The sequence below is a fragment of the Syzygium oleosum genome, unplaced genomic scaffold (genome assembly GCF_021117445.2).
Source record: "Syzygium oleosum isolate NSW1041296 unplaced genomic scaffold, Sole_v2.1 Sole_v2.06, whole genome shotgun sequence".
NCBI classification, from domain to species: Eukaryota; Viridiplantae; Streptophyta; class Magnoliopsida; order Myrtales; family Myrtaceae; genus Syzygium; species Syzygium oleosum.
Window position 1 is genome coordinate 9,812,725 of NW_026607490.1, and position 23,556 is coordinate 9,836,280.

Genomic DNA, 23,556 nt, shown 5'->3' on the forward strand with positions numbered 1-23,556 from the left:
CAGAGTGTTGTTGATATGATAAAGACTCATTTTAGGTAGAAAGGCGCAGTCCTTGACAACCAACGAATTCCTAACAATTCAGTTCCATCTCATGACGAACATTAGTTTCCATATGTAAAGCTTTTGCGGTGAGTGCATGGTTAATTTTCTCTTTTGTCCATGGTACTAGCCTTTGTCTGTTACCGGGAAGTGTTTCTTCACGACTCTTTAAGCTCGATGTGTATGGGTGCAGAGTACGGCAATGATCAGCTACAAAATGCCAGCCAGCTGATGATTTAAAAACCGTGAAGGACTACAGGGACTTGCTCACAGAATCTGTGTTCTTCATGCCCTAAACCAAAGTTTCTTCAAACAATCTCGGAGGAGAGATCCGCCCTATTTCTCATGTTCAGCTGATTCAGATTTCTTAGTTCGTCCACCAAAGGCATACATGACAGCAGCATTGTGCAAAGGAGGAGGAACCCTGGAGGCTCCAGAGTCAATTCTCACGGAGGTAAATTCATCTTGTTTTGATACAGTTCTTTGTTGTATATCCTTCTTCAACCACACTCATGCTAAAATAGATTTGGGCTTGAGGTAATAGGCGAGTACCTTTCAGCTCTTGAAAAGATGTGTGTCTGGCACCTTTAAGAATTTCTTTTCTACCAGAACCTTGATGAAAACAGGCTTTGATTGGAGAAAGGAGTTACGATAACTCCACCGGCATATAGCATGACATCACATGTGCGAACAAACGCATACTTGACAGGCATCTTCACGCCTTCTTATTTCCAGTTTGTTTTCAGTGTTCAGCAATAGGTTTGTCTATCGCTATCTATGCTCAACTCGTCCAAATTATGGCGGCATTGAGGTGGAGGGGTCCTCGACCTCGCCGTCGGTCCGGTCGCCATGTCTCCGGTGTTCTTCCTGACTCGGATCCATCTCCAATTGAGATCACCAGAATCTGTGATTCCTACCTCGGTTGGATATGCGAATGTAGTCAGTGTCGAAGTGTGGTCATGTGGTGAGTTGCATTGTTGTTTCAGGAAGAAAACAGGAATTCTTCCGCTGCCAAGCGTGCTAGAACCGACGGTAAACCATGTCATTGTTCTCCCTCTGGTATGACGATTTTTTTTTCCCTCTCGTTTTCGGTATTGGATAGTTTGAGCCAGTTCAGGACGAAGAAGAAAGACAATTGATCCAGAAAGAGGAAGTTTCTTCTATGAATTCGATGGAGTAACCTATGTTGTTTGCATGACTAGAATTCTGATTTTCACCTACTAAACATGCTTTCAAGAAAACTGGAAGTGGGGACAATAGTCGACAATGACGACATTATCGAAATCAAACAAGACCAAGAAGGAGGAAGTAGGAAACCCTCTTTCCTGGTTTGTTTAAGCCAGTCTAAAGGGGAATTCTGATGCATTTAGAAATTCAAAACATGCTTTCTCTGTGTTACTACGGTGGGTTTCAGCTTAACTCATGGTTAGCGGTAATTCTTATCGTTATTCCTCAGAGAATAGATAGGACATGCTCCCGCTTCCTTCCCTGTTCCTTTTAGATCTCCGTTTTGATATGTTGATTAGGTTAAAATTGCAGGTAGACGGAGGGAAGATGACTGGACTTGCCCTAGCCGCGAACTTTTCATTCCGGACAACTTGCAACATGCGTGATTGCGCTCAACCAAGGCCAGCCGATCATAACTCGGTAATATGTGACTGTTTGTGACGTAAATTCTCTTTATAGCTACATGCTCAGCTGATATTTGTGGCCACACTCGTGAACACAACACCAAGTATTATCGTGCTTGTTCCATTCTTCCTCCACCGAGATTTTCTATTCGACACTTGATATTCCATTGTTGTGATTCAATGCTAAATAGGTTGTTCGTGTTGCGTTTGTCGAATGCATTTTGTCTGAAGATACCTCCCTGCTAATTTTTGCTTGTTTAATTGATGGAATTAGTTATGCAAATTCATATACTAGCTTTGTGCATTATTAAATAGGAGATGGGGCTAGCGTGTCGTCTGTCTCTATGTCCCGATTAATTGTTCCCGTCTTTGTTGGAGATAAGTATCAAGATCCCCAAGACAATAACCTTTTCTGCTCATGTTTAATAAGCTCGCGTTTCCTTGGCTGGATCCACATCATTATCCAAGTGACATGCTTGGTCAATGGTTGCTGTTGCTCTTAGATATGCAGTCCGGGTTTTACTATATTTCATTCTAACACTGTTGATCTCCTTGTGAGTGTTTGGGGCAAAAATGTCCTGAAATTATGTTTCGGCCGCCTTTTTCTAATCAAAAGGCAGCTCAAAGAGCCCGTGGGTATCTGGATTACGTGGTATCAAGGTGGTATGGGATAGCATTGCAGGCATAAGAATTCTTTGCTCGGAATTTTAGTTGCTAATCGAAAGATATGATAACATGGAGGCTTGTATGCTTAGTAGGCCACATTCCAAGGTGAAAAGCCAATGCGCGTGATTAGTGACACATTTTCTATTGTCGAGATGATCAGTGTTGCTATTCGGCTTAGTTTATGTTTGCACTGCCGTCTTTTGGCAGTATAATAATCGCAATGTGATGTTGCTGAGTTTTTTTTTTTTTTGTCTTCTTTTCTTTTTTTCCTCAGAAGTTTGCGACCAAGCCAGTGCAGCCCCCTCAGAGTTACTCATGGCCATCCCCATATATGGGTGTTGGGGGGCCTTCCTCAATGTATGTGGGAGTGCCACCATAGGGTTCTCTCTTTAATGGTTCCTCAATACCACCATATGACGTCCCATTTTCTGGGGGCTTGGCATATTATTACAACCATGGCAGTCGCCTTTCCGCTGGTAGTCCTTGTAGATGGCTTCCTCTATCTGGAGCGGCACCTTATTCGAGTGGATCGATGATTGGAAATGGTAATGATTATTTTGATTTTGCCATGACTTTGGTTGTTGTAGTGACTGCTTGGTGGCAATTAGGATTTTAGGTCTTGAATGGTTAAAAGATCCTTGCCTCTAAATTATATGTGGTTGTTTTCTAATACTGTTTGGCCTGAGTATTTTGGTTTTCATCGTTCACGTTGTATATCTTTTGCTGAAAGATTTTCCACTTGTTGAGCTAAATCACAGATTAGTGGAGTCACACGAGTGAAAATGAAAAGCGGTAATTGACACTGCTTGTGTATTGTCTTTAGGATGTCTCCACAAGGTCCTGTATAATTGCTGATTGTTAAGCTTGTAAGTAATGGCTGCCCTTTGTTCCTTCTCAGGTGTAATGTATGGGATGCCTCCTATGATGGACAAATATGGCTGGGGCTTCCAGTGGGCCCTGGTGGCATGGTATATGTGAAATTTCTTTCTGTCTTCGGATGTTGCTGCGTTTTCCTTTTCACTGCACAAATACGTTATTCAGTGTTGCTCTTTCAGATATTAGGCATGTCATTGTTCTGGTATCTATTCTCCCAGGGACCACAGCCGGGAACTTTCCCTGGTGATAAACTTCCAAAGAAGGGGGCAGGTTTGTATTCCATGTCTGGTTACTGCTTTTAGAATCAACAATAAGAATACTGGTTCATCTCCAACCGACATTTGATTTCCTTGAAATACGTTGTAGAGGCAACACGTGATGATGATTGGACGTGCACGAACTGTGGAAATGTTAACTTCTCTTTTAGAACAGCGTGCAACACGAGGAAGTGCAATGCTCCGAAGCCTGGATCATGGGTTTGCGTTGCTTTGGCACACAATTTAGCAGCTTGAGGAGATCGAACTTTGTGGCTTTCTTATATGTGTTTGTTGTATTCCTGGGTTATAATTTTGCTCTCGCCAATTTGTTTGAGCTGAAGATTGCTTATCGGTTTAAATTAACGGATTTTTATGCTCTTCAACTGCAGGCTTCAAAATCTGATAAAATCTATAGTAAGTTATCGCTACTGGCCACGTTGCTTGCCTCGTATTTGTCTATATTGGTACTCATATGTAAAGTTGCTTACAAAACAAAAAATGCCTGAGGGTAGTTGGAAGTGTGTGCAATGCGGTAACATAAATTATCCATTCTGGACAAAGTGTGACAAACAGAATTGCGTCGCCGACAAACCATCTGCATGAGCCTGAGAAATCTACCCCTCCGGCTGAGGATGAAAATGATCAGGTCGGTTGTGTAATGTGCTCCCTGTACTTCCGCTACCTGTATTTATGGTTGTTTCTCTCAACCATCTGGACAATTATCAATAAACTCGGTGGAAAAATAATACACAGCCATGTTGAGCCAGCAAATGTTCATGAAGTTTTTATCTTGGATTTGTTTTATAGTACGACTTCTTTCGTGCATTCATAGATAGGCAATTGCCCACTGTTCCAGTGAGTACTAGGACAATATTTGAGGGTTGAGAAGGTCCAGAGTTGTCGTCCAGCTTTGCAACAATGTGGTTGTCTGAAAGTCAGTCTTGTCGTCCTCATGTTGCAGCGGTTGTCAAACCACTCTACCCTCTCATAATTCGTGTCGAGGCGGTTGTGTCAGATGATGGTTTATATGGTCTTCATGGATCCTTCAAATGCATTATCTGTCGGCCAGCTTGACTGGCAAGGATTATTCAGTTTGGATTCTGTTTAATACTTTAGGCTCCTGAACTGCGAGTCATCTTCTCCAGCCAGTAAGTGTTATGCGCGTCGACAAAGTTAAAAAAATGCACGGATACCTCTCGGGCTAATGTTTCTGGCTCCATGTGTTTAAGTTGTCACCGGGTAGTGGCTGATCCGAGGAAAGAGAGAAGGAGATTCTCGGCAACGGTGAAGTAGAATTGTTCCAAATGCTTTTGCCTCTATAGGCAGAGGTTCTCAAATCCTGGTTTTGTCTGTTGACTGTAAGTTGACAGAGTCCTAATCTTTTAGGTGTCGTGAGTTGGTGTCAGGTATTCTATTGAGTCCTGTTTCATGCCGAATGGGTCAGGCTCACTTTATATGGACATAGAGCATTGTTAGGGATACGAAGTATTTGCTATAATATTCTTTACTAAATGATGTGCCGACACATATGACATGCTTTAGTTATGAATTGCCATATATTTGAAGAGTGGGGTCCGGTGAACTTATTTCATCCAACGATAATCAGTTGTCATATCATTTAGCAAACAAATTTCAGTGCACTTGCTTAGCACACATCGCATTTATCATCGGCATATGCTCTCATATGAGGACTTCCCTGTGCCATCGTTATGTATGTCCCTCTTACTTTAACTTTGGTGGAAGTTGCACGGTGGTATTGCTTATGTAGTCATATTGTTAAATATTAAACTTCGTCACTGTTCGATCCAAAAAAAAACTTCGTCACTGCCTGTTGACACCTATTTTTAATTTACCCAAAAGATATGACCCCCTTTTTATGTTAAAAAAATTGGAGGTCGGTCGCGACAAGTGCCAATGTCATGAAACAGCGAGTCAATTTTACTAAGTAATATGTTGCCACGAGTATTAGAAGGCCCTGCCTCTGAGTTCATAGCTGCTGCAAAAAATTAATGTCTGCATTCCAGGTCTTCCCCTTGCATGGTGAATTTTCCCTTTGTGGGCAGCCGGGGCGTGTAGCATTAGGAAAGGGGGTGTTAAGCTGCTTCAAGCATTAAGAACAAAGGTTTAGTTTTGGTAATGCACCCTTCTTTGTAGAAAAACGCTAGAATGTCCCACGCTACACTCGATTTTGTAAACGATTGTTTGGTTTAACATTTTTACCACAGTTTCGGCCGTCAAACAGGTTATTGCAGTTTTTATAAGGCATTCGACAAACACTTTATTGTTGCAGCGGTTCCAAAGCCGTAGCGGCTTAGAGCAACCTTGAGGAGCTGAGATGGCGTGCACAAGTTCTAAGGTATGAGAAAGCAACGGAATTGGAAACTTTTGAGTGAATAAACAGTCGTCTGCCAAAAGAAAAGCTCATGGAAGAGCCTCCCAAAGCGCCCGTATCCGCAAGTCCGTCTTGAGCCCCTCAACTAAGATTTGGCAAGGCGCGAAATTTCATATTTCGCGTTGGATTTCTAAGATATCTAGTCCACAACAATAACTTAGGGCGAACGATTTTCAACATGATCGGTTTACGCGGGATGTAGTTAACCGGGTTCGCGTCCTAAGTGGGTAAGTCCGTTTTCACACAAACAATGAACTTGTTGTGTAGGGTTCCAACATTTATGGGATAAGTGCATTGAAAGTCTCATAACTTGTCACAAAAGTGCAATCGAGTCCTAAAAGTTGTCACGAAAGTACAATTGAGCCTTAAAATTTTTAAAATGTGCAATCAATGGAAGAAAGGACTTAATTGGACCAATTTAACCAGTTTTAGTACTTGATTGCAATTTTTGAAAGTTTTAGTACTCAATTGCACTTTTGTGACAAGTTCTAGGACGTAATTGTACGTTGTAAAAGTTTTCTGACTCAATTGCACTTTCATGATAAGTTTTAGGACTTTCAATGTACTCATCCCAACATTTATAGTGCATTTAGACACGTCTAATTAGATGGGGTTATAAATGTTATTCGAATTGACGTGGCATGTCCACTAGACACATTTAAACACGTGTATGGACACCCAAACCCACGTTAAACGTTCATATGAGGCATCACATCTTGCCCACATCAATCATGCCACATCGTATGTGTTGCTCGTTCAGTGAACACCGTGTCAAGGTTTCAACGTGATGACACGAATAACAAATGGGCAATTAGACCTAAATTTGACATGACACTTTTATTACGCGGAATAATGGACGAGCCTAGATGCTCTATTACCATTAAGTTTTGCTTTTTTTTTTTTGTCGAAAGAAAATTGTAGCCATTGCTTAAAAGGATACATGGGAAGTACAGCGACTTTCATGACAAAGAAAATCAAAGCAGAGCAAATCCCAGAATACAACAAAACAAATTCAAATCCAAATCCAAAAAACAAAGAGGATCAAAAGAGCATCGGCAAGGTTAAGCACAGATTCATTCCATAAAAATGGATCTGTCAAGCAAAATAATCAGTGGCCGATCACTGGATCTTAAATCATCTTCAATGATGAGCACACGCCGGAAAGTCCTTCTCCAATAACTACGGCGTTGCCTGTTGGCGGTGCACGCCCAAATTCGGCTTCCTTTGCACCATCGCCAGACAGAGACAACTAAAACGGGTTGAAAAAACACAGATCTAACTCTTGGAAGAGCAAATCTTTATGGTTCAGCAAGACGCCAAAACTCCTATGATCATCAATGAAATTGGAGGTGGAGAATCTGTACAAAAACAGAGCACGGGGATATCGAATCCCCAAAAACATTATTAAATTCTCAAATCTAAACCGGGAGAGAAAAACTCATAGATCTAGAACTAAATAAGGAGTGTTGACACTCTTGATTATAGAATTATATCGGGAAAAGAGAGCTCTCGGATTTAGATCAGGAGAGAAGAATAAAAAAAACAAAAACACTCAAATAAAATCAACGGGAGGGGAGGGTGAGACTAGCTCAAACCCTCCCCCATGACTGAAGCTCGAAGAAGACGATGGAGAGACAATAGAGAGAAAAACTTTTCGACTTCTGTGAAAATAGTTTTTTGGGCACCATTAAGTTTTGATGAAAATGTGTTTTGTTTAACACGTGCTAAACAATCGGGAGCACAATTTAAAATTTACCTATAAAATCTGTTTGCCAAGTCATGCGACAGATAGCAAATGAGTATTTAATCATATTCCTATTACACCCAATAAAAGTTGAGCGTATCACTTAATATACTAATTACATGATCCAACACTAAATACCAAACGTAGGTTACGATTTCTAATGCATTTAATCTTTCTCAATATCCTCATGATTCCATTTCAAATTCTAGGATTAAGTTGTCTCGATTATGTAAAGAGACGATTAGGAGGAAAAAGTAGCGTTTGAGTTTCGGATGGAACGGTTAATTAATTAAGGTTTTTTTTTTTTTCAAGCTTGCAATTGTTTTATCGAGTCATAGCTATATCAATCATATGAACAAATCTCTCTCTTTGCTTAGTTCTTCAAAAGTAACAAAATCTCTTCAATATCCGGGCCAAATTGCAAAATTGGCTCCTCACTTGCAATCAATTTTTCTACTACTTTACTGTACAAGAGCGAACCGATTACTTCGGTAAGTAATGGGATCCCATCATGTTGATGCCGTAAACATGAGGAAATCTCGAGATGTGGACTAAGAATAGATTTGATAATAGTGTTGCAATTATCCTAGTTCCATAACCAAACCAATCAAGCTTTTCTCCAGCAACTTTGTGGAGATGCGACCGTACCTCGTATTCAGTGATATCTCTTTAAGAAAAAAATGGAATCCTTTGGCAACACGATCAACCTCGTGTTCTCGCTTTAGGATATCGCACATCAACTTGCTTTGCAAAAACCAAACACCTCCATGTTATTTCATAGCTACTCCGATATCTGCACGGAAACTACAACAGTCGAATCGAGATGAAATTTGCTCGTAAAAGTGGCAAGAGTCCCCATCCCCAATCTTCACTATGCACAGATCAGCTCAACTCGTCCTTTCCAATGCGGGCAGCACAAACTCAATAGCCATTTCGCCAAGACATGGACCCGTCATGTTTATGTTCTGGAAATCGCGTTCTTAATATAAGGGAGAACGAAAAAACATCATCATCTTGGCGTTCGCGGTCCTCTTTCCTTAGATTGAACTCCACGCATATAAAAATGGAATCCAGCCATTATGAAAAGAAGAACACGCCATGACCAATACGGATCCAAGGCTCCGACTTGGGCACTCTTTTTAGAATAATTAGTCTAATTTTTTTTTCTTTTTTTTTTTAAATACTAATGCAACAGCAAGGTGAATGAGAGGTCACCCTGATGGCTGCATAAGCCACACAATCCATATCTGTAGATAGGATCTCCGGGCTTCAAATCTTCAGGCCTCACCACCTTCGACATCAACTGCGTCCATATTGTCATTACCTTGTCGATGATCTCCCTCACCATTTTGGCCCTTGCTTCACGCACTTGGGCCAGTGCTTCAGGATAAAGCAACTGGGATTGTTACTGCGAGTCCCATATTCCTTAGATGTGAATATTGCGGGCCGCCTGGCCCAGCCCCGACCACCAAGTCGAGGTCGCGAGGCTGGCCGGCAGCCGGCAAATTCAAGTGAATCAAATCCAAGCTCTCCGGGCTTTAAAAACAGCAAAGCAGAGTCCGGATAAGTGTAAGGGAGGTGCTGCCCACCTTGATGGTGGGCTAATATCAGTTGATGATACCATGAACACTCGCACCACCATGATCTCAACAATAATGGTCTAAGTAAAACAGCAAGCCTATCATATCAAGATATAAAACGGTGAACAAGAAAGAGCAATCTGAGAAAGGCAGGCTCAATTCGAACATGAACTCCACTTAGACATCCACTCGAGACATTCACGGTTCTATCTTATTTACCAGACAGTACTGCAGTAGATCTAGAACATTGAAAAGAAAAACATCAGACTGAAACTCAACTCCCCCGGCCGCCTCCGTAAAGCCGCCGCCTCCCTCCTTCTTTCGTCTTGGACATCCTTCGCGTTCAATTCAAGGCGGGAGGAGGATTGTTGAAATCATGGGCCGACCAAAGCTGTTGCGCTATGTAATAGCTTCCTTCTGGTTCTTGCAACAAATGGAACGACTGAGGGCAGAATCAGATACACGACTCTCAGTATGCAATACGATCGATTAAACGATTGATAGAGAAATTTGCAAAGAATTCACAAGAAATATAAACTTATCAAAAAGGGTAAAATTTCTTTAGGCATCAATTAGCGCTTTTTTCCGAAACTTTCATCGGAGCAACAACAATTCGGTTCGCCATAAATCTTATAAACAGATACTCCGCTAACAACAATGGATGAAGGGATCACCCAAGTAGGTGATATTCACTCAACAAAAACGCCATCTCATCCAAACCATCATCCTTCGACACTCAAAAAAGAAAAAAATTAAATAAAATATATCAATGGATGCTTCAACCGATACACAGAGAGAGAGAGAGAGAGAGAGAGAGAGAGAGAGAGAGAGAGAGAGAGAGAGAGGCCTGGTGGAAAAGGTAGGCGTCCGGCTTGCCGTCTAGCCACAAGTAGCCGTCGGCCAAGGCCAGCACGCCGCCGGTTGCGCGGCAGGGCAAGCAGGAGATGCCGCTGATCTGCTGCTGGCACTGCTGAAGGGAGGCGAGCTTGGCGACGATAGCCTCCTTGCCCCGGATGATCTGGCCGCTGAAGTTCATCCCCGACTCTTCCCGGTACAGGTTCACCAAGTCCGCCCGGTTCGCGTCGAACGTCTTGAAGTAGTTCTCCACGAACCGCTTGGGCTCCGCCATCATCAGATCCATCTTTTCTCGGTTGCTCGCGAATTTCGCCTTCAGCAGATCCATCTTTTCTCGGTTGCTCGTCGTCATCTCTCCTTCTGGTTCTGTGTGCTTCACATCCACGACATGCAGACGGCGGTAACCCAAGACGACAAGAGAGAAAAAGCGAGCCCTGGGGATTTTGAGAGTTCTCATTTTATTTGGAATCGTCGGGTCCACCCGACCGACCCGAAACCGGTCCTTCGGGTAGAAAGACTAAAAAGGCCCCCCTTTTCTCTTCTTTTTCCAGTTCAGCCACTGTTCTTCTGCTCTGTTCGGACGCAGCAGTAGAGAGACATCCGGTAAGTTCTGCGTGCGGCTTCCTCTAGATTGACAATATTTCTTAAGAGGAGGCATGATTCTCGGTATTTGTTGGTGCTGCATTGCATTCTGTAGGCTTCGATTTGTCCTCCGTTCTATTTCCTTATTTTTGTCTATCTGCTAACTTATGATATCGAAGTTTCGTTGCGTCCACTTAACTTTCTACGGCTCTACTGATCTGAACAGACGGCACGTAATTCTTGCTGATTAGATGGGTCTTGGATAAGTCTTTTCTCACGAGGAAAATTTGTGCGCTGAAATTGCTTCTTTGTTTTCCGTGTAAGCTGTCCTTTATGTTTTTTGCGGCAAAAAGCATTGCCTCTTTTTTTTAGCATCTCCGTTTGAAGAAAATCCATATCCATTCTTAGTTGTAGCTCCACTTTCTACTTTGCGGTGACTACGATTTTCGCTTTCCCAAAAGCAAGCAAGAAGCTCAAGAAAATAAATCTGGCCAGCTGGTTATTGAAACCAAGCAAGATAGCACAAAGCTCGATGTCCCCTTAATATCATATGAGATGATTAATCTGGACGCGGCATCATTGAAGCCGGTACAATGGGGATGCACGGTAAGATTTCGTTGGTTATTAAGCTCATAAATAGTATCCAACATGCTGAAGGGCTTGACACGATGGGTTCTTTCAGATTGTTGATGAAGGAACTAACTAGTTTGTCTCCCGTGCGAAGGAGCAAAATATCACACTTTAACTTCTCGGTGAAAAATCTGATTTTTAAGTGGGGTGAGGATAATCTTTTTTTGTTCATATTCGCGATACACGTCATCATGTATGATGAGGCATTTTGCTGAAATTACGAGACTCTCTGTTTACTGCATTCTCTCGATTTTCTTTTTATAGTTCTGCACTACGGGTCCTGTTTACTGGTTTTTCATGCGGGGGTCTATTTGAAGTACCGGAAGAACGAATACTTCTCATGCTCTATGGGATCAACAATTGCCGGAGAAATTGGTGCATATGGCTATAGACCCTTCCGTACTCATGGATATGCTTGCTGATGAGAGAGCTGAAGTTGTTAGAAGCTTATATGAGGTCTTTTTCTGGGGATTGCTCTCCTTCGGGCCTGGAAACTGCTCTGCGGTCTGACTCACTGGACCGGCCTAATACTAATTCTATTGACAGGACTGAAGAATGTAGGCATGTCATTATTACATATAATAGTCATATATCCACGTTTCTGAAAGATCAACGGTTGGTCTTAATTTGTCCATCCTAATTTTTTGTTGAATTTTTAAACAGCATAGACTTGGTTAGACTAGAAGAAGAGGTATATCCTTCCAACCTCAATCCATGCTTATCTCATTTTCGTAGCATTGTTAAACCTTGTTCCTCAGACTTTCCTTGGCATTGGTGGCCACTTCTCTAATAAGGCTGAGTTCGGTGTTAGGCCTTGCAAGATTGATCTTCATTAACTTTAGTACGAAGATCTTTACGAACTTGTCTAGTACAGGGCAACTGAGAAGAGAATGCTTGGCCGAATCGATGCGTCTAACCAAAAAATCCTATTTCCTTCCAATTTTGCAATCTTCCCATTCTTTACCCGTGGCTCTCTCTTCTCCTAATTCCTTCCAAACCACTTCCTTCCTGCTAGCTCCCAAGTAAAATCCCGAATTGGATTCCATATTGACCGGTTTAGTGTGAGCTTGTCCATCGTCTTTTAAACCGTGCATATTTAGATTTGTCTCAAGGCTACGAAAACGAATAAAAAGAACAATTCTAGGAATTAAAGAAAAAGATGTAGAGGAGGACCTAGAGTTGTCAAAAAAAGTTATGAAGCAATATACTGGTAGGATGAACGTTATATTGGAGGGAATCCCTGAACACAACCCAAAAAAGTGAGTCTCAGTCCAGTATTGAGGCAATTGGGCCCATGCATTTTTTTTTTGTTGATTTGCAGATTTGGATCAACCACGAATGCCAGAAAAACTACGGATACAAAAATAGTTTGCATTACACAGTTACACTCGTTTTTATGTGACATCATTGAATTATTAGTATGAGATTGTCTAAAAGATAAGCTGCCTCACTCTCCTGCCAAAACAAAAGATTATTAAATCATGTACCAAATAGTAGATCAGACATTTGGGCACCCTCCATGTGTAGGTATATGGATGACAGCAGCGTCTGTTCGTAATCTTGCTTATTTGGAGATTGGTATTTGAGGTCGTCCTATGATTTGGGTTTGGTAGTCTTCTAGAACCCTAACCAGCAAGAGCTGCCAATGCCCTGTTTGCAGCCTATGCTGTCAATTGGTCAGTCAGCCTATCTGTATTCCGATATCGGCTAAAAAAGAATCTACATGATGGTCGTGTTTTTACATCCTATGTTTGTTGCAAGGATAAAATTCTCTGACTTGAGTATGTAGCTGCCCAGAGTTTAGACTTATTTAAGTGAGGATTCCCTCTTTTGACATCTTCTGTGGAAATTTGCTTTCTGTTTCCTTCGAATATCGCTGGTACTTTGCGTGTGCATCTTATGTTTTACCACTGATGCTCAGGTATGTTAGAAGTATCAAGGGCAAAGTGGTCTTTAGGACTCTTACGGTTTATTGGGCTACCATTGTATAAATACGTTATTTTGCTGAATAATAAATCAACTTTTCCTCTCTAACATGGTATCGGAGCAACAAAAATTCTAAACCCTAAACAGCTGCTTACCACCGTCTACCTCCGGTCGCCGCCGTGAACCATCCACCGTCGACCACCAACCATCCCCCTTCAATCAACCCTCTTCTCACCGGAATCTTTAGATCTCGCGTTGCCCAGGCTCGGTGAGCCTTACCAGGGCGTCATCTATGCCGGCGAGCCTTGCCAGGGCGTCGCCTGACGTCGCCTAGGCCCGGCAAGGCCAGATCTAGAGTCAGCAAGACCCAGCGACCCATGTAGAGACGTCACCCAACGTCACCGAGGCCAGCAAGTCCAAATCGAGTGCTGTCCATCGTCGGGGAGTCTTGTAGAGAGGTCGTCCAGCATCAGTGAGGCATCGTCCATTGTCAGTGAGCCAGATTCAGCACCCATGTCTCTCGGTTAGGACTCACAGGTTTGATTTTTTGGCGGCTTGATGGTTACTGAGCTTTATAGCAGGAATTTTGAGGCGTTATTTGTTGATTAAGCTTGATAATGATGTGGGTAGCGCTTTATTCGAGATATGGATGTGTTTGTGGAATGTTTCTGAATTTTTCGGAACTTATGCGATGCTGATTAGGTGAATTTTGGAGATTTTGGAGTTAATTATTTGGGGCTCTGGTGGATTATTGAATTGTTAATGATGGATGATTCGAGTAAAATTGATGGTAGTTCTGGAAAGAGTGATACCGTGACGACTGAGGTAATTTCCTCTTCATCTTCTCGAATTACTGACAAGAAGCTTGAGGGTATTACCAATTTTCAACAATGGAAGAAGATTGTTAAGTTTGTTTTGACGGGTAGAAATCAGCATATGCATTTGACTGAAACTAAACCTACTAATGATGCAAATTGGGATGTTATTGATGCACGTCTTATGGGTCAGCTTTTGAACTCCATGGAGAGCAATATTGTAGACTTGGTAACTCATATTGATACAGTCAAGGACTTGTGGGAGTACTTAGATGTATTGTATTCTGGCCAGAACAATATTTCTAGGATATATGAACTATCACAGGAATTTCACCGATCTGAGAGCAAAGGGCGTTCTATTGATCAATACTTTGCTGATTTTAATAGAATGTATGAAGAATTGAATGCTCTCCTTCCTATTTCTTCTAATGCTGAACAAATGCGACTCCAAAGAGAACAGTTGGTTGTAATGAATTTTCTAGGAGGTCTTGCTCCAGCCTATGATACTGTTAGGTCTCAGATTCTTGGAGGAGAGACTATTGCGTCACTTAGGGATACATATGCTCGAGTTCTTCGAGCATCCCGTGGTTCTTCTCAGAGCACCACAGCTGTGGTTGATAATTCAGCTCTTGTTTCTCAATATCGAACTGGTGGAGGTAGGGGTGACGAAGGAAATCGTGGAGGGTATAATGGTCGTGGTGGCCGTGGTGGTCGAAGCACAGGAATAGGAAGAGGCCAAGGACAAAGGCAGCTTTATGGATCGTCCCAAACTACTGCTGAGAGCTCAGGGACTATTCGAACTTGTCATTATTGTGGAAAACCTGGCCATATTCAGAAATTTTGCTACAAGTTACATGGTAGACCAGGACAGCAACAACAGTTTGCAAATGCTGCATCTGGCACTGACTCTTTGTCCCTACCACAGCCTTCACAAGGCAATGTAGTGGTTATGTCTGATGAGGAATTTGCACGGTACAACCAGTCTCAGATTTCACTACCTACTTCGTCTTCCACTGCTACTCTAGTCCAGACAGGTAATGCTACTGCATGCGTTTCAGCTAGTTCTCACCCTTGGGTTATTGATTCAGGGGCATTTGATCACATGTCAGGTCTTTCAGGTATATTTTCCTCTCTTACTCCATCATCGTCCACCGTTACTTTAGCTAATGGTTCATCTACACATGTTAAGGGAGTTGGCACAGTTCATCCAACTCCCTCACTGCCTTTGACCTCAGTGCTTTATCTTCCACAATTTCCTTTTAATCTCATGTCAGTCAGTAAGTTAACTAAAACCTTTCAGTGTTCAGTAACATTCTATCCTGATTCTTGTATATTCCAGGATCTGGCTACGAAGAGGACGATTGGTAAAGGACGTGAGGAAGGGGGACCGTATGTGCTTGAAGACTCAACTTCCTTTGCATGTTCTAGTGTTATTTCTCTACATCAGATCCATTGTCGTCTTGGTCATCCTTCTCTACACAGTCTTCAGAGATTGAATTCCAGTTTTAAATCTATTTCTAGTTTAGAGTGTGAGTCATGCCAACTTGGCAAATTACATCGTGTTAGTTATCCGTCTCGAGTCATTAAACGAACAAAGTCTCCATTTTTGTTAGTTCATTCAGATGTTTGGGGTCCATGTCATGTGACTTCCAAGTTGGGTTTTAGATATTTCGTTACTTTTGTTGATGACTATTCCAGAGTTACTTTGTTATATCTAATGAAAAATCGTTCTGAGTTGTTTTCTATATTTCGCGCATTTATATATGAAATCTTTACTCAGTTTGGTGTGCATGATGTTAAAGTGTTGCGTTCTGATAATGCTAAGGAGTACTTTTCTGTACCTTTTTCTGATTTTATGATACAGCATGGTATGATTCATGAATCTTCATGTTCTGATACACCACAGCAGAATGGTGTTGTTGAGAGGAAGAATAGACATTTGTTGGAAGTTACTAGATCTATGTTATTTGAGATGAAAGTCCCTAAAGTCTTTTGGTCTGATGCTGTCTTGACTGCATGCTATCTCATTAATCGCATGCCTTCCTCTGTTCTACGAGGTGGTATTCCATTTTCTACTTTGTTTCCAAAGCAGCCACTATTTGCCTTACCACCTCGTGTATTTGGTTGTGTCTGTTTTGTTCGTGATCATCGACCTGGAGTATCCAAACTTGATCCCAAGGCTATCAAGTGTATGTTTCTTGGTTACTCTCGTACTCAAAAGGGTTATCATTGTTATTCTCCCTTACTGAACAAATACTTCATAAGTGCTGATGTCTCATTCTTCGAATCCACTCCATATCATGATGTTCCAATTTCTGTGTCTGAGTTGGATGAAGAATTACATGTGACTACAATTCGGTCAACTACTCCAGCTGTTTCACCTGCGTCTACACAGGAACCACCTCCTCTACAGGTTTATACTCGGCGTCCTCGGGTTCATACTCCCCCCCTTCCTCCTATCACGACTGCGTCATCTTCCGTCCCAGATCCACCATTAGTCGATTCTCCTCATGTGTCAGATCTTGATCTTCCAATAGCTCATCGCAAAGGTACACGTGCCTGTACACAACATTCTATCGCAAATTTTATTTCATACTCTTCTGTGTCTCCTTCTTTTCGATCATTTTTATCTACTGTTGACCAATATCCTATTCCCAAGTCTGTATCTGAGGCATTACAAATTTCTGAGTGGAGGACAGCAATGGAAGAAGAGTTAAAAGCTCTACAGGTAAATCAAACTTGGGACTTGGTACCTCTTCCTTCAGGCAAAACTGCTATTGGTTGTAGATGGGTGTATGCTGTCAAAGTTAATCCCGATGGTTCTCTTGCTCGCTTAAAAGCGAGACTTGTTGCGAAAGGGTATGCTCAGACGTATGGGATTGACTATCTGGATACTTTCTCTCCTGTTGCCAAGCTTACTTCTGTTCGTATTTTGATATCTCTTGCTGCCACCTATCATTGGCCTTTATTTCAGCTTGATGTTAAGAATGTCTTTTTGCACGGTACTCTACATGAAGAAGTTTATATGGAGCAACCTCCAGGGTTTGTTGCTCAGGGGGAGTCTGGAGGAATGGTTTGCAAATTAAAAAGATCTTTGTATGGTTTGAAGCAGTCTCCTCGGGCATGGTTTGGAAGATTTTCTGAAGCTGTACTTTCTTTTGGACTGTCTAGATGTGACAATGATCACTCTTTCTTTTATAGACAGTCAAGGAAAGGCAAATTATTCTTGATTGTCTATGTGGATGATATTATTATCACGGGAGATGATTTAGTTGGTATAGATGAACTAAAGATCTATCTTCAGAAACAGTTTCAGACTAAGGACCTAGGAAAATTGAAGTATTTCTTAGGAATTGAGGTGGCACAGTCACAGAAGGGTATTGTTCTGTCACAACGAAAATATGTCTTGGATTTACTCATTGAGACAGGCATGTTAAGATCCAAGCCTCTTGATTCACCCATGGAACAAGGAGTTAAACTGGTTGCCGAAGGAGGAGAGCAATTCGATAGTCTTGAGAGATATAGAAGATTGGTAGGCAAACTAAATTATCTCACAGTTACTCGACCAGACATTGCCTTTCCAGTTAGTGTGGTCAGCCAATTTCTGTCTTCTCCTCGTACTTCTCACTGGGATGCAGTAATTCGAATTTTAAGGTATTTGAAGAAGACTCCAGGGAAAGGCATTATTTATCAAAATCATGGTCATAGTAGAGTTGAAGGATTTTCTGATGCTGATTGGGCAGGGTCTCCAGATGATAGGAGATCTACTACTGGCTACTGTACATTGGTTGGAGGAAATCTAGTGTCATGGAAGAGTAAGAAACAGAGTGTTGTTGCCCGCTCTAGTGCTGAAACAGAGTGTTGTTGCCCGCTCTAGTGCTGAATCAGAGTATAGAGCCATGGCACAAGCAACATGTGAATTAGTGTGGATTCAGCAGCTGTTGACTGAGTTAGGCTTGAAAGTTTCAATTCCTATGTCTCTATGGTGTGATGATAAGGCTGCAGTACATATAGCATCTAACCCGGTGTTTCATGAGAGAACAAAACACATTCAAGTTGATTGTCATTTTATTCGTGAGAAGCTGCAAAGTGGAATGATTCTTCCTAGTCATGTTATAACTGGTGAACAACTTGCAGACATTTTTACTAAATATTTGGGTAGCGGGAGGATATAATATATTTGTAACAAGCTGGGCATGATTAATATCTATGCTCCAGCTTGAGGGGGAGTGTTAGAAGTATCAAGGGCAAAGTGGTCTTTAGGACTCTTAGGGTTTATTGGGCTACCATTGTATAAATACGTTATTTTGCTGAATAATAAATCAACTTTTCCTCTCTAACAAGGTATATTTTGGCCGAGATACAAAACCAAATGAAGATTAAAAGTTAATTTTTCTCACTTCTGGTTGTTTGTTAAGTTCTCGTGTCAATATAACTTTTCTCGGGTCTACAGTTTCAGTAGGGGAGATTTCAGAGCATGAACACTCTGATGCTCTTGTCTACCCTTGCATCAGTAACCTGAAAGTTAGTTCTGACGTCGAGTTGGGTTTAATTCTCTAAACTCCGATGCTCACTACTATTGCACGTGCTAATAGCCTTTCCATAGGTGTGTGTTCTGTTATGTACGTGTTTATTTAAATTTCCTATTTTCGGTGCTCATCATTATCGTGCGTGTGCATACTACGATGAACGTGACAATTGAATTTCATTGTGCTTTGTACTAGGTAAAATCTGCCTAACGGACGTGGTCACTCCCCACTGCTGCTCATCAACTGCCCATCCCAAAGCACCATGTTTAGTTTCCAAATTTCCAGGATTACTAAAGCTCTCCCTCTCCATGACAGAGTGTTGTTGATATGATAAAGACTCATTTTAGGCAGAAAGGCGCAGTCCTTGACAACCAACGAATTCCTAACAATTCAGTTCCATCTCATGACGAACATTAGTTTCCATATGTAAAGCTTTTGCGGTGAGTGCATGGTTAATTTTCTCTTTTGTCCATGGTACTAGCCTTTGTCTGTTACCGGGAAGTGTTTCTTCACGACTCTTTAAGCTCGATGTGTATTGGTGCAGAGTACGGCAATGATCAGCTACAAAATGCCAGCCAGCTGATGATTTAAAAACCGTGAAGGACTACGGGGATATGCTCACAGAATCTGTGTTCTTCATGCCCTAAACCAAAGTTTCTTCAAACAATCTCGGAGGAGAGATCCGCCCTATTTCTCATGTTCAGCTGATTCAGATGTCTTAGTTCGTCCACCAAAGGCATACATGACAGCAGCATTGTGCAAAGAAGGAGGAACCCTGGAGGCTCCAGAGTCAATTCTCACGGAGGTAAATTCATCTTGTTTTGATACAGTTCTTTGTTGTATATCCTTCTTCAACCACACTCATGCTAAAATAGATTTGGGCTTGAGGTAATAGGCGAGTACCTTTCAGCTCTTGAAAAGATGTGTGTCTGGCACCTTTAAGAATTTCTTTTCTACCAGAACCTTGATGAAAACGGGCTTTGATTGGAGAAAGGAGTTATGATAACTCCACCGGCATATAGCATGACATCACATGTGCGAACAAGCGCATACTTGACAGGCATCTTCACGCCTTCTTATTTCCAATTTGTTTTCAGTGTTCAGCAATAGGTTTGTCTATCGCTTGCTATGCTCAACTCGTCCAAATTATGGCGGCATTGAGGTCAAGGGGTCCTCGCCCTCGCCGTCGGTCCGGTCGCCATGTCTCCGGTGTTCTTCCTGACTCGGATCCATCTCCAATTGAGATCGCTGGAATCTGTGATTCCTACCTCGGTTGGATATGCGAATGTAGTCAGTGTCGAAGCGTGGTCATGTGGTGAGTTTCGTTGTTGTTTCAGGCAGAAAACAGGAATTCTTCCGCTGCCAAGCGTACTAGGACCGACGGTAAACCATGTCATCGTTCTCTCTCTGGTGTGACGATTTTTTTTTCCCTCTCGTTTTTGGTATTGGATAGTTTGAGCCAGTTCAGGACGAAGAAGAAAGACAATTGATCCAGAAAGAGGAAGTTTCTTCTATGAATTCGATGGAGTAACCTATGTTGTTTGCATGACTAGAATTCTGATTTTCACCTACTAAACATGCTTTCAAGAAAACTGGAAGTGGGGACAATAGTCGACAATGACGACATTATCGAAATCAAAACAAGACCAAGAAGGAGGAAGTAGGAAACCCTCTTTCCTGGTTTGTTTAAGCCAGTCTAAAGTGGAATTCTGATGTATTTAGAAATTCAAAACATGCTTTCTCTGTGTTAATACCGTGGGTTTCAGCTTAACTCATGGTTAGCAGTAATTCTTATCGTTATTCCTCAGAGAATAGATAGGACATGCTCCCGCTTCCTTCCCTGTTCCTTTTAGATCTCCGTTTTGATATGTTGATTAGGTTAAAATTGCAGGTAGACGGAGGGAAGATGACTGGACTTGCCCTAGCCGCGAACTTTTCATTCCGGACAACTTGCAACATGCGTGATTGCGCTCAACCAAGGCCAGCCGATCATAACTCGGTAATATGTGACTGTTTGTGACGTAAATTCTCTTTATAGCTACATGCTCAGCTGATAGTTGTGGCCACACTCGCAAACACAACACCAAGTATTATTGTGCTTGTTCCTTTCTTCCTCCTCCAAGATTTTCTACTCGACACTTGATATTCCATTGTTGTGATTCAATGCTAAATAGGTTGTTCGTGTTGCGTTTGTCGAATGCATTTTGTCCGAAGATACCTCCCTGCTAATTTTTGCTTGTTTAATTGATGGAATTAGTTATGCAAATTCAAATACTAGCTTTGTGCATTATTAAATAGGAGATGGGGCTAGCGTGTCGTCTGTCTCTATGTCCCGATTAATTGTTCCCGTCTTTGTTGGAGAAAAGTATCAAGATCCCCAAGACAATAACCTTTTCTGCTCATGTTTAATAAGCTCGCGTTTCCTTGGCTGGATCCACATCATTATCCAAGTGACTTGCTTGGTCAATGGTTGCTGTTGCTCTTAGATATGCAGTCCGGGTTTTACTATATTTCATTCTAACACTGTTGATCTCCTTGTGAGTGTTTGGGGCAAAAATGTCCTGAAATTATGTTTCGGCCGCCTTTTTCTAATCAAAAGGCAGCTCAAAGAGCCCGTGGGTATCTGGATTATGTGGTATCAAGGTGGTATGGGATAGCATTGCAGGCATAAGAATTCTTTGCTCGGAATTTTAGTTGCTAATCGAAAGATATGATAACATGGAGGCTTGCATGCTTAGTAGACCACATTCCAAGGTGAAAAGCACAGATTAGTGGAGTCACACGAGTGAAAGTGAAAAGCACAGATTAGTGGAATTTTAGTTGTATATCTTTTGCTGAAAGATTTTCCACTTGTTGAGCTAAATCACAGATTAGTGGAGTCACACGAGTGAAAATGAAAAGCAGTAATTGACACTGCTTGTGTATTGTCTTTAGGATGTCTCCACAAGATCCTGTATAATTGCTGATTGTTAAGCTTGTAAGTAATGGCTGCCCTTTGTTCCTTCTCAGGTGTAATGTATGGGATGCCTCCTATGATGGACAAATATGGCTGGGGCTTCCAGTGGGCCCTGGTGGCATGGTATATGTGAAATTTCTTTCTGTCTTCGGATGTTGCTGCGTTTTCCTTTTCACTGCACAAATACGTTATTCAGTGTTGCTCTTTCAGATATTAGGCATGTCATTGTTCTGGTATCTATTCTCCCAGGGACCACAGCCGGGAACTGTCCCTGGTGATAAACTTCAAAAGAAGGGGGCAGGTTTGTATTCCATGGCTGGTTACTGCTTTTAGAATCGACAATAAGAATACTGGTTCATCTCCAACCGACATTTGATTTCCTTGAAATACGTTGTAGAGGCAACACGTGATAATGATTGGACGTGCCCGAACTGTGGAAATGTTAACTTCTCTTTTAGAACAGTGTGCAACACGAGGAAGTGCAATGCTCCGAATCCTGGATCGCGGGTTTGTGTTGCTTTGGCACACAATTTAGCAGCTTGAGGAGATCGAACTTTGTGGCTTTCTTTTATGTGCTTGTTGTATTCCTGGGTTATAATTTTGCTCTCGCCAATTTGTTTGAGCTGAAGATTGCTTATCGGTTTAAATTAACGGATTTTTATGCTCTTCAACTGCAGGCTTCAAAATCTGATAAAATCTATAGTAAGTTATTGCTACTGGCCACGTTGCTTGCCTCGTATTTGTCTATATTGGTACTCATATGTAAAGTTGCTTACAAAACAAAAAAATGCCTGAGGGTAGTTGGAAGTGTGTGCAATGCGGTAACATAAATTATCCATTCCGGACAAAGTGTAACAAACAGAATTGCGTCGCCGACAAACCATCTGAGCCTGAGAAATCTACCCCTCCGGCTGAGGATGAAAATGATCAGGTCGGTTGTGTAATGTGCTACCTGTACTTCCGCTACCTGTATTTATGGTTGTTTCTCTCAACCATCTGGACAATTATCAATAAACTCGGTGGAAAAATAATACACAGCCATGTTGAGCCAGCAAATGTTCATGAAGTTTTTATCTTGGATTTGTTTTATAGTACGACTTCTTTCGTGCATTCATAGATAGGCAATTGCCCACTGTTCCAGTGAGTACTAGGGCAATATTTGAGGGTTGAGAAGGTCCAGAGTTGTCGTCCAGCTTTGCAACAATGTGGTTGTCTGAAAGTCAGTCTTGTCGTCCTCATGTTGCAGCGGTTGTCAAACCACTCTACCCTCTCATAATTCGTGTCGAGGCGGTTGTGTCAGATGATGGTTTATATGGTCTTCATGGATCCTTCAAATGCATTATCTGTCGGCCAGCTTGACTGGCAAGGATTATTCAGTTTGGATTCTGTTTAATACTTTAGGCTCCTGAACTGCGAGTCATCTTCTCCAGCCAGTAAGTGTTATGCGCGTCGACAAAGTTAAAAAAATGCACGGATACCTCTCGGGCTAATGTTTCTGGCTCCATGTGTTTAAGTTGTCACCGGGTAGTGGCTGATCCGAGGAAAGAGAGAAGGAGATTCTCGGCAACGGTGAAGTAGAATTGTTCCAAATGCTTTTGCCTCTATAGGCAGAGGTTCTCAAATCCTGGTTTTGTCTGTTGACTGTAAGTTGACAGAGTCCTAATCTTTTAGGTGTCGTGAGTTGGTGTCAGGTATTCTATTGAGTCCTGTTTCATGCCGAATGGGTCAGGCTCACTTTATATGGACATAGAGCATTGTTAGGGATACGAAGTATTTGCTATAATATTCTTTACTAAATGATGTGCCGACACATATGACATGCTTTAGTTATGAATTGCCATATATTTGAAGAGTGGGGTCCGGTGAACTTATTTCATCCAACGATAATCAGTTGTCATATCATTTAGCAAACAAATTTCAGTGCACTTGCTTAGCACACATCGCATTTATCATCGGCATATGCTCTCATATGAGGACTTCCCTGTGCCATCGTTATGTATGTCCCTCTTACTTTAACTTTGGTGGAAGTTGCACGGTGGTATTGCTTATGTAGTCATATTGTTAAATATTAAACTTCG

At 41.8% G+C, this 23,556-nt stretch overlaps 1 protein-coding gene, 1 long non-coding RNA gene and 1 pseudogene across 5 annotated transcripts in view; 2 read left to right on the forward strand and 1 right to left on the reverse strand.

Moving 5' to 3' along the window:
• LOC130138363 (nuclear transport factor 2B-like) overlaps positions 1–23,556 on the reverse strand; it is a 33,332-nt gene that overhangs the window by 4,420 nt on the left and 5,356 nt on the right. The gene's annotated exons all lie outside the window — the stretch shown is intronic.
• Positions 431–22,890, forward strand: LOC115668035 (ranBP2-type zinc finger protein At1g67325-like; annotated as a pseudogene).
• On the forward strand, positions 10,980–20,794 carry LOC130134645 (uncharacterized). 4 transcript variants are annotated; one of them, XR_008816762.1, is made up of 5 exons: positions 10,980–11,228; positions 11,517–11,943; positions 18,718–18,962; positions 19,067–19,327; positions 20,414–20,794. It is a non-coding gene; the product is annotated as an uncharacterized LOC130134645 (long non-coding RNA). The 4 variants fall into 4 exon arrangements; XR_008816763.1 differs by lacking the exon at positions 11,517–11,943 and adding an exon at positions 19,620–19,837; XR_008816764.1 differs by lacking the exon at positions 11,517–11,943 and adding an exon at positions 19,627–19,837.